The 9,635-nt window shown below is 35.8% G+C and overlaps 1 non-coding gene and 1 pseudogene across 1 annotated transcript; both read left to right on the top strand.

The window, feature by feature from the left end:
* Positions 1-1,112: 1,112 nt before the first annotated feature.
* On the top strand, positions 1,113-2,177 carry LOC143690492 (glycoprotein-N-acetylgalactosamine 3-beta-galactosyltransferase 1 pseudogene; annotated as a pseudogene).
* A 6,711-nt stretch (positions 2,178-8,888) lies between these two features.
* LOC143642911 (U6 spliceosomal RNA) lies at positions 8,889-8,995 on the top strand. Its single transcript, XR_013155970.1, has one exon. It is a non-coding gene; the product is annotated as a U6 spliceosomal RNA (small nuclear RNA).
* The last annotated feature ends 640 nt before the right edge of the window (positions 8,996-9,635 follow it).

The raw sequence follows: 9,635 nt of genomic DNA, 5'->3' as shown, positions 1-9,635 counted from the left end.
AGTTGGATGCTTGTGTTGCTTCCACCTTTTGGGCAGTGTGAATAATGCTGCTATGAACACTATTATGCAAGTATCTGAGTTCCTGTTTTCAATTCTTTTGGTATTTACATAGAAATGGCATTCCTGGGTCATATGGTAATTCTATACTTCAGATTTTTGAGGAACTGCCAAACTGTTTTACACAGCAGCTGCACAATTTTACATTCCCACCAGCAATACATGGGTTCCAATTTTTTCTACATTCTCACTAACATTTATTTTCCTTTTAAAAAAATAATAGCCATCTTAGTGAGTGTGAAAGAGTATTGATTTGCATTTCCCTAATAGCTAATGATGTTAAGCCTCTTTTCATGTGCCTCTGGACTTGTCTCTGTTTTAATCAGGATAGTTATAAGGGAAAAAAATCTACTTGACTAAGGAAAGGGTGAGGAATGGGTTTTGAGAGGATGTAACTGGCAATCTTGCAAATAGACTGCAAACAAACTAAGTACAGCTGGACCACCCAGAGGTGAAAATGAAAAATCAGGACTGAAGCTATGGAACCTCATTTTCTTATCTCTACCATTTGCCTACTTCCCCCTAAAGACTGCTAGTTTGCTAGCTGCCAGAATGCTGTATACCAGAAATGGAGTGGCTTTTTAAAAGGGGAATTTAATAAACTGCTAATTTACAGTTCTAAGGTTGTGAAATTGTCCCAATTAAAACAAGTCTATAAAAATGTCCAATCTAAGGCATCCAAGAAAAGATACCTTGTGGTTCAAGAAGGCCAATGACGTTCAGCATTTCTCTCTCAGCTGGAAGCGCACCTGGTGAACATGGTGGCATCTGCTAGCTTTTTCTCCGGGTCTATTGCTTCATGAAGCTCCCTGGGAGGCATTTTCCTTCTTCATCTCCAAAGATCACTGGCTGGTGGGCTCTGTGGTCCTCCCGTCCTTCTGTTGTGTTTCTGCGGCTCTCTCCTCATTCTCAAAAGGGAACTCTCCCCAAAACATTTCCTCTTCTGCCACGACCAACAGAAAGGATGGTCGCCAGCCACGTGTCATCTCCCCTCTCTGCCCCCCAGGAGGAGCGAGAGGGAGCCGGCACTGATATCAGAAAAACAGTTTTGGGTAATGGCCTCTAAATCTTGACTGAGTTTTTCAATCTTCCACTGAGGATCAGCAATCAGATTTTTGTTTGTTTAATGTTCTCAGCTATTTAGTATTTTGTTGGAAGAACAAAGTGATATCCAGCTTAATATTCTTCATAATGATCCTCAAGCTAGACATTCATAGTAATGGATAGAATCATCTGGAAGGACAAATGAACGTCAATGCAGATATGCCAGGCAACAAAAAGAAGAGGACACAGACATCGCTGAAAAACTCTATCAGAAGGTTAAAATTCTTTGCTGGGTTATGACAGAACCTCAAAATTTAGAGAAAAAGGCCAAATATGTCAAAGCTACAGGGGCCCAACATTGTAATAAAGTTTTGTTTATGTGTCCAAAGGAAATAAAGACTTCCCTACTGTGGGATTAAACACCAAAGAAAGCAGAAGACCAACTATATTGGATAACAATTAAAGCTTTTCAGTGTGTTTATGACCATTATTTAGAAGGTGCTGATTGGTTTATGAAAGCAGATGGTGATACATATGTCATACTAGAACTTGAGATGGCGTCTTTCAAAATACAACCCTGAAAAAAAAAAAAACATTAACTTTGGGAGACTTAAGCCCTATGAAAAGCAAGGTTACATGAGTGGAGGAGTGGGATATGTATTGAGCAAGGAAGCCTTGAAAAGATTTGTTGATGTTGAAATGGACAAATGTACACATAATAGTACCACCATCGAAGACTTAGCAGTGGGGAGAGGCATGGAAATTATAAATGTCAGAGCAGAAGTTTCTATAGACACCACTGGAAAAGAAACTTTTCATCCCTTTATACTAGAACACCATTTAATCAAAGGTTATCTACCTAAAACCTTTTTGTACTGGAATTATAACTATTTTCCTCCTGTAGAAGGTCCCAGATGCTGTTCTGATTTTGTAATTTCTTTTCATTCTGTTGACCCTCTATGTATGAGTTAGAGTAACTCATTTATCATCTTCGCACATATGGCTATTTATACAGATGTCAACCTGCCCTACCTGAGAATATACTGAAGGAAATAAGTGGAAAATACAAAAAATGATGATCCAAAACTAAAATTAGGAAAGAAAAATATGAATGAACAGTGGTAAAATGTCACATTGCACTGAAGAAGGACTTCTGTATTTCTGACATTAGGTACTAGAATCTCAGTGTGGAATTCTTTCTAAATGAACATTCCATATTAGAAATCTTTCATATGAATGACTATAAACTGAAGCTTTAATAAGCAATGAAGTCTGTTAAAATGTGTCTTTGATACAGTTATATATATATATATATATATATATGAAGAATATGTGTTTTTAAAATGGTGGTCAGGTGAAGGGACTAGAAAAGAGATTTTGTTGCCACCTGTGTTATTGTCACAGGGAAACTAAAGCAGCGAAATTTGCTAAAACAACACTGCACTATGTTAGTAACAAACATAATGCTAAGAAAATCTGCCTTAAACACAACTTTAGAAGAAAAAATTGTCACTCTGTTGTTTGTAAACTGAAGATATGAGTTAGTATTTGCAGTGTGACATAAATGAAACAACCCACCCTCCCCTGCCACACACACAGTTTGTCTAATGAAAATTTTCCTGTGGATTATTTATAATTAGCAGTATTTCTTCCAGAATAAGGTTGCATATGAATGGCACATCTCCTAAAGTGCATTAATAAAACCGTATTTTGAAATTTAAAAAAAAAAGTGTTCTGCTTTCTCTGCTTCTTATTCACCCTGATCCCATCTTATAAGCCATTCCTCAAACACCTCAAGCTTGTACTCACTCCAAGAACTTTTACTTATTGTTTCCTCTCACTATAATACTCTCCCCCAAGATCTTTGTGATTTTCTCTATTACATTATTCAGATCTTTTCACAACTTTCCCTTCCCATCCTATCTAAAATAGCAGCCTTCATTAATCTCTTTGCTTTTCGTCTGTGTACCAGATATCACTATTTGAAATTATATTATTTGTTTATATTGTAAATTGTCCATTGCCTCATAAGTATAGGAACTCCACAAAGGCAAGGTGTCTCCCTGACAAGTTCACCACTCTATCCTCAGTGTCTACAATAATTCCTGACATATGGGAGACCTATTCAACGTTTTTTTGTTTGTTTGTTTGTTTGCTCATCCTTTTCCAGATAAATGAATCACTTTATCATTTTCCTAAGCACCTGTTTTTCTGAGCATAATGGCTTTTTCACTAAAATGCCCTTTTCCCTCCAGAAATAAAGATATATAGATTCTGTTTACAGCTCTATGAAGCTCTGTAATTTCAGCAAGACACATAATTCCTCTCAGGCTCTCCCATAATTTGTAAATACCTATCTCACATAATGTAGGGTTCTCGTGAAAGTTGCTTAAAAATAAATGCTAGTAAATGATAAAAATGTTCCTTCATGAGCAAATGTGCCACACTAATGAGATGTGTTCATAGGGTGGTATATGGGAAATCTGTATTCTATGCATGATTTTTCTGTAAGCCTACAACTTCTCTACCAATAATACATACATATATATACTACATATCTATATATAATACATATATATGTGAAAGCACATTAAACTGTAAAACATGATGTTGGGCTGTAATCAACATTTTGGAGGTCTAATTCAAGTCCTGTGTCCTTTTAGGCTTTCCTGTACTCTTAAGGCATACTAACCCCCACCCCCCACGAATTCTTATGCTTTCTGTATCATCAGGTTTGCACCTAATTTTACCCCATTTTGCAAATTTGTATTTGGTTAATTGTTCACAGTATCTTGTCTTCTCCCCATATCCTAGCAAAATTAGTCTAATGATAGAGGACAGAAGTTGCTACTTACAGTTCTTTCACACTCCCTCAGTGCACAGGGGAGAAATTCTAGGAAAACCATTTATTTAAGCATCAATGATATTCCAAGTAATGGTAAGATGATTTAACCATCTTAAATAAAAGAAAAACTTATTGATAATCTCTTACAGATTTAAAAAACTGGTGAAAAGAGAGGTGAGCTTGCCTGCAGTCACAGAACTATCATGAGGCAAAACTAAAATTTAGACTCAGGTCTAAATGGAAAGCTACACTTGGCTCACTATACTGATGATAGTCAAATGATCAGACTATGATTATTAAAAACTAATGTGCTGAGCAGTAAAGTGTATGGTATGTATGAGTTTTTATTTCTTTTTCTGGAGTGATGCAAATGTTCTAAAACTGATCATGGTGATGAATACACAACTATGTGATGATATTGTGAGCCACTGATTGGATTGTACACCATGTATGGAATTTATGTGTGGAAGGTTTCTCAATAAAAAATTTTTTAAAAACCCTAAACTAATGTGCATTGGCCCAAGAGAATGCAGAGAAGAGGCCACTCCTGGTAGAGAATGATCTTGGCCCAACTATTACTGAGCCTCAATTTTCTCATCTGTAAATCCAGGAGGACATATTAGATGATTGTTTTACTCTGCCAAAACTGCCAGAATGCAACACACCAGAGACGGGTTGGCTTTTAATAAAAGGGGATTTATTTGGCTAAAAACGTGCAATTCTTCAGAGGAAAAGCAGCTAAATTTCAACTGAGGTTCTTTCTTACATGGGAAGGCACAGGGCTATCTCTGCTGACCTTCTCTCCAGGAAAGGGTTCTAACAACTTTCCCGAGGTGATTCCTTTCTGCATCTCCAAAGGCCTGGGCTGAGCTATGATTACTGAGATGAGGTATGCTGAGCTGCTTGAGCTGTGCTACATTGAGCACTCTCATTTAAGCTTCCAGCCAATTAAATCAAACATTATTCATTGTAGCAGACACGCCTCCTAGCCGACCGCAGATGGAATCAGCCAACAGATGAGCTTCACATGCCATTTGGCTCATGTCCACAGCAACAAAACTAGGCATCTTTACCTGGCTCAGTTGACATCTGAACCTAACTACCACAATGATTGACCCCTGTGTCCTGTAATAGAATTCTAGTTGTTAATATGCTGAAATACTTTCCTACTGGTTGGTGAATAGCTTCTTGCCCTGCCTCCTAAAGGCTTCCCTCATTTCGCTTACTATAATGGCAAGTATTAAACAAACAAACAGAAAACTACAAGTGTTGGAGAGAATGTGGAGAAATAGGAATTCTCATTCAGTGCTAGTGGGAATTTAAAATGGTGCAGGAGCTGGGGAGGGCAGCTGGATGGTTCCTCAGAAAACTAAATGTAGAATTACCATATGATCTGGCAATCCTGCTACCAGGTATATATACCCAGAAGAACTGAACGCAGGCACTCAGATATTCGCACACCAACCTTCATAACAGCAGCATTCACAGTTGCCAAAAGATAGAAACAACCCAAGTGTCCATCAACCAATGAATAAATAAGCAATATATGGTATATACATATGGAGTATCATTCAGTTGTAAAAAGGAATGAAGTCCTGATGCATTGATGAACCTTGAGAGCATTAAGTGAAATAAGCCATAGACAAGACAAATATTGTGATTTCACTGTTATGAACTAATTATAATAAGCAAATTTATTATAGTTATTAATAAGTAAATTTATTAATAAACAAACTTATTGTAAAGTTAGAAACTAGACTATAGGTTACCAAGAGATGGACTGGAGTTAGAGAATGGGGAGTTGATGCTTAACATGTATAGAATTTCTACTCAGGCTGATGGTAAAGGTTTGGAAATGGATGGTGGTGATGGTTGCACATTCTTATGAGTATAATCAACAGCACTGAACTGTATAGGTGAATGTGATTAAAATAGGAAATTTTAGGATGGTTTTATTACTAGAATAAAAATTAAAAGGTTTTTAAAAGGAAAAAAACTAATATGTAAATAATACTTGATTAGTCTTATTGGGTGACTTCTTTGCAAAATCCTTGCATAGATTTTCACTGGGAAGAAAAGATTTCTCTTATCCAGAGTCAGGTCTGGTCAACGCAGACTAGGAGCACCATGTAATTATAATTGAGCCAGAGATGTTATACATAAAGTGGCCTAGAATTATGCCAATTCATCTGTTTACACATAAAATTTATAAAATGCTTAAAAACCTGTTCCCTACAAATATACATTAAATGTTTGGCTAATCTTGGCCTATATGTTTTCACTGTTAATTGGGTTTTCCTATAGACTTCGAGATGGAGTGGGATGGTGAAATAAAGTTGAGGAATATAAAAATTGTTTTGAAATACACGGATTGGTTGACAGACTTTTTCTACTTTTATGATCTCATGGTCTAATTACATCAAAAATGGATTTTTAATTTATTTCCTGTGTGTTCAAATACTCAGTGAATTTCACTGAACTGGTATAAATGACTAAACTGTTTTTTACTGTTCTTTTGTAGTCCCTAGATGTTAATTAGACCCAGCAAGACTTAAATCTACACATTTCTCTTATGGTTCAATTATTCTCCATTTGATCTAGTGCCACTCAGGTTAATCCCTGACTTCTACTGGTTTATGGAAGTCATTATTCTTCAACACTTCTTTCCTTCCGCCCTTCCACGACTTGATAATTGGCTAATGACCCAATTTCAAGGTACATGCTGGATGTACACAATGCTTCTGAGCTTCTGTAGCCTTCCAAGCTGCTGCTTTTATTTTACCATTAGTATAGATTTTTTTCCCTCAAAGGGTTTCTTTTCCAGCAATCTCAATATTTTCCATGAATTTTCAATTTATTTTTTTTAAATATCTCTGTCCAATGAAGTTTATCTTCTGGTTCTGTTTCATTTCTTCAAAGAGTTAGACTTCTTTTGGCTGCATGTAACCAACACATTTAAGCAAAGAGGATAAATTTATTGGAAAAACACTGAAATATTTCATGGAACTGAACCAAGGAAATAAATTATGGCAGAAACAAATGAAGGAATAAAAATTCCAGTAGGTTTAGAAGAATCGAGGTAGCAGTATACTTGCTCATATGGCAAGATATTCCAGAACTATTGTGAAACAAGCAATGGAACTCTTTATGTATCACAATCCCACTGGTTTATACTTACAAATGCATATAAAATCTCTGGAAGGATATGCAGGAAAAGGACTTCCTTTGAGAATCAAGGTAAGGGAGAGAGGATGAGTGTCAGTGGATCTTAGTTTTCAGGTTATTCTCTTCATAAGAACTATTTGTTTGCCATGAGCACTTGTGGTGGCTACTCATATCGGCCTCCAAAGGACCTACTGTGAGAACTATAGCTGGCTGTGCAGCCTCCAGATAACGTTTCAGAAGCCCTTAAAAACACTGTAAATCTTCTGATTGTCTTTATTTTACTCTTTACCAACTCTGCTCCACCTTTAGGCAAATGTACAGGACCTGAAAGTCAGCATTTTAGTGATTTTTTTGTTTCACCTTTTTTCTCTATTTTGTCTCCACTCCAATTTTCTCTGACTTAATACAACTTTGTAAATCTGAGACCGCAAATCATTTTTGGGAAAACAAGATAATGCAATAAACTTTGAAAAGTTATACTCTCCTAAGTTATTCCTTATGCCATGTAGTATACATACTGCTCACCTGCTTAGTTCTCCCACTTTAAGATCAAGTAAGAATGTATTTTTGATGATCATATAGGGCATAAAAGTCTAAAAATAACTCAGTTAACCAAGGAAGAGTGAAGACAAAGAACAATCTGTCTAGATTCGGAGAAATGCCACAACTACACACACTTTTCCAAATACAAGTTCTTGTGAAAAGAGTTTAAGAAAACATAGTCCAAATCCAGGATGTAAAAAGATTCCATTGCTCTTGAACAGGATAAATAACCAAAATTTATACAGTTAAAGGACAGTTAATATTTATTAAATATCAATTATGTACTAAGCATTATATAGGTATTACAGAATAGCTAATCTTTACACATTAAGCTAGCAATGTAAGTACAATTTTTACTTTTTAAAAATACGCTATGGCTTGAAGGAGGGTGACTTGCCCAAATGTTTCCAGCCAGCAAATTATGGAATTAGAATTTGAATCAGTACCTGACTATAAAACCCATTTTTTTTCTTAAAATACAAGGACTGCCTGCTCCCAAATATTCAGTGGGTAGACAGACAGATGAACAGACTACAGATACATAGATATGGCAAAGGTGGTAAAATGTTAAAATTGGTGGACATCTGGGCAACTGAAGGTATGGAGGTATGCTGGGGTTCTCTGTATGTTTTTTTTAATTTTTCTTTATTTCTGTAACTGTCCTATAAGTGTGAAATTATTTCAAAATAAGTTAAAAAGAAAAGTTACTAGGGTGACCTCAATATAAACACACACACAGACCAAACACTCCACAATTCAGATACACTAAAGTAGACATGGTCTCTCACCACATAAGTAAAATTTAGTGGACAAAGCTGTGACAAATGTGCCTAAGCCCTGCCAGGGCGAAAGAGAAAAGTTTGCATTTCTTCAGAGATAAATATATATATATATATCTACATTTATTCAGCATGGGCAGAAAAATATGATGAAAGGGACATGGGAAAATCCATCTAATACATATTTGAGTGTTTGCCTATGTGCCAAAGGGAACGGAAGTTCAAATAATGTTATAAAGATGATCAGCCTGTCATGAACTCATGGACTTTGTTTCCTGAGAACCACTCATAGTACCAAAAGTTGATGAGTTTCACCTTGTATAAGGTAAAGAATAGAATAGAATGAAAGGAATGAATGACACACGTAGAACTAGACTTCAAATGTAGATATCGGGAGTTAAGTGAACTCATGCAGAATGGGGTGGGCAGAAACAACTGCTAAAAAAACAAGTCATGTGCTCGCTTCGGCAGCACATATACTAAAATTGGAATGATACAGAGAAGATTAGCATGGCCCCTGCACAAGGATGACACACAAATTCGTGAAGCGTTCCATATTTAAAAAAAAAAAAAAAAACAGAAACAAGTCACACTGCAGGCAATTTCTATTTCAGCTCATAGTGTTATTTATTTTAGAAAACATTATCAAGTCAAACAGATTAGAGCTACTGCTGCTCCTTTATTCTGTACTTTTATTCTCCACTTGAAAAAACATAGTCAAATCTATCTTCATCCCTTCTGTTAATGAGGTAAGCAGAAAGTATCACTGGTTACTTCAAAAGGACCTGGGAAGGGTGAAAAAACAAACACACACATACAATCACTAAAATCACACACAACACAATCTCTATAAATAAAATTAAAAAAGAGAAATAAAAACAGAAAAATCAACTAACATGAAGACAATAAAATCTTATAAATTGGCTAGACTGCCAAAATCCATAACGTTACTTGGTGATCTCAGTTGACAAAAACACACTGAATTTTACTTGGAGAACATTTAATATTCTCATTATAAAAAATTAAAAGCTAAATATATTACTATTTCAACAAGAAGCAATCTTACTAACAAACTTATTTGACCTTTCTTGGGGAGAAACTATTCTAACTCCCTGGAATTTGTTTTTTTAGTGGCTGAAGAGTTAACCTATAGGTCCATTTTACTTTCTACTTCATCAAGATGTTGTCAACATAATAGCCAA

Source organism: Tamandua tetradactyla, chromosome 7, assembly GCF_023851605.1.
Source record: "Tamandua tetradactyla isolate mTamTet1 chromosome 7, mTamTet1.pri, whole genome shotgun sequence".
Lineage (NCBI taxonomy): Eukaryota > Metazoa > Chordata > Mammalia > Pilosa > Myrmecophagidae > Tamandua > Tamandua tetradactyla.
Note: the sequence above shows the minus strand (reverse complement) of the source record. Positions and strands in the feature narration are given on the sequence as shown.